Below are 2,121 nucleotides of genomic sequence, written 5' to 3' on the forward strand. Positions count from 1 at the left end.
GATGTAAAGGAGGTGAAGGAAAAAATAAGAGAGGTGCTGCCAGCCATCCAAACAGATGCGTTTGAAAAATGTTTTCTAGAATGGATCACAGATTTGCCACATGTCAGAAGTGTAATGGAGAGTACTTTGAAGGTGATAAGATTGCTTTGTGAAACAATTTAAATGCATAGCTTTGGGAAAAAAAAATCTGGCATATGTGTGTATGTATATAGAAAGAGACTGATACCAGGGAATGACTTCCATTGTTATAGAAGCAAGTTTAAGTCCACTCTGGTTCAAATTCATAGATCACATGGGAGCTTGAGGCTTCTCCTAACATGTGCAGCAGTAGGAGTTGATGAACCTGAAGCAGGAAGTCCAAGCAGGAGGACCACAGACCATATTTGGCTCTGCTACAGGCAGAGCTGAAGGAAGTTGACATCAGCCCAAAGTCAGCATTCCCCTGAAGGCTCCAAGGATCAGCAGACAACACAACAGGAGACTGAAAGCAGGACTCGCATCCAGATGTAGGAGAAGACAAAGGGGAACAAAGGAAACGCTGCTGGGGGGTCTCTTCTACAAAGGGCCACACCCTCAGGGAGGTGTCAGCAGACAGCAATCTGATTGATAGATTGGACCCCACTCCTACCTTCACTCAGATACATCCATTTGACACAATCTAAACATTACAAATTATACCACTGATATAACAATGATTATTACAACAATGACAATTTCTGATTTTGAAAATTGTAATATTGTTATATAAGATGATAATAATATGAGGAAATGAGGTAAAAGGTACATATCATAATTCCAGTTTTAATGGAAAATTTCTGTAAATAAAATTTTATTTTTAAAATTTACATCAGTTTAAAAATTGAAGCAGTGCTAGAATACAAGGAAGGACAGTGGGTATGTTCCAGTAAATTGATGCTTCTGCTGAATAAAACAAACAGGTATGATTCACAGGGATATTGAAAGTCAAATATATTTCAAATGTTCTCTATGTAGATAAAATAAATGAGGTGATACTCATTATTATCGCCCGGAGATGGCCTGTTGTAGAGTAAGCTTGCTGTGTTCATTAGCCATTATGTTTATGAGTGTGCTCATCTTTAGGATCTGTGTTATTATTTTTCATTGTGGTAGATTTTCCTTATTTGTATTTTCATTCTTCCTGAACTTTATCCCATTTCTTCATTGTTCTTAATTTCAGAAAAGCAATGGACTCCAGATTACTAAAACATTTTGTTCTGATCTAGAATTTTGTGTAGATCCACAGAATAAATAGTAAGAATTCTGCCTGTGTTACAAAATGTTTTTTTTATGATTTTCAGCTAAAAATCACGCAAATACACAGGCCAGAGAATTGCAGAGAACTTTAGACCAATCTGCTAAAGAAATGAAACAGAATTCATTGTCTCAAAAGGAGTTTAAAATGAAAATAATATTGCTGATGATACAAGTCAGTCAGAAACAAGTTATACATATGGTAGAAACAGACAAATAAAACAACACTATTAACAATACAGAGTTTGTTCTGTTTAGTTTTATCAACAATAACAACTAAAAAACACAGTGTCTATAGATGGATCTGTTAGTATAATGACGTTTTTGTTACTTCCTGTTATAGATTGAATTGTGTCCCCAAAGTACATGTTGAAAATTCTAATCTCTATAACATTAATGATATTTTTCTATAATTTCCATATTCTATTGTGTCACTTTTCTTTGGGACAGGAACAGATACATGTGTCTGGTAGTCTTCACTCTTCTAAATTTGGGGCAGAGACAAGTAACACTTCCAGGGATTCATCAGCTCTTGGAAACATTTCAATTGATATCCCATCAATTCCTGGAACCTTGCTTTTGGCTGATGACTTCAGACCACATTGGCCAACTCTTTGAGTTATGTTAACCCCTGAAACGGTTCAATGTTCACCAGTTGTTCTTGTTCCAGTGACTGTGTATTCCTTCAATTTTTTTAATGCTCCTTGCATCTTTCAATAATTTGCCCATAGAATCCTTTAATATTACAACTCACGGTCTGAATTTTTTCTTCATTTCACGCAGCTTGAAATATGCTAAGAATGTCCTTCCTTTCTGTTGTTTGGAACTGCCCTTTGACATTTTTTTTTT

Source organism: Echinops telfairi, unplaced genomic scaffold, assembly GCF_000313985.2.
Source record: "Echinops telfairi isolate 266 unplaced genomic scaffold, ASM31398v2 ScPeMD7_7;HRSCAF=31, whole genome shotgun sequence".
In the NCBI taxonomy this organism is placed as follows: domain Eukaryota; kingdom Metazoa; phylum Chordata; class Mammalia; order Afrosoricida; family Tenrecidae; genus Echinops; species Echinops telfairi.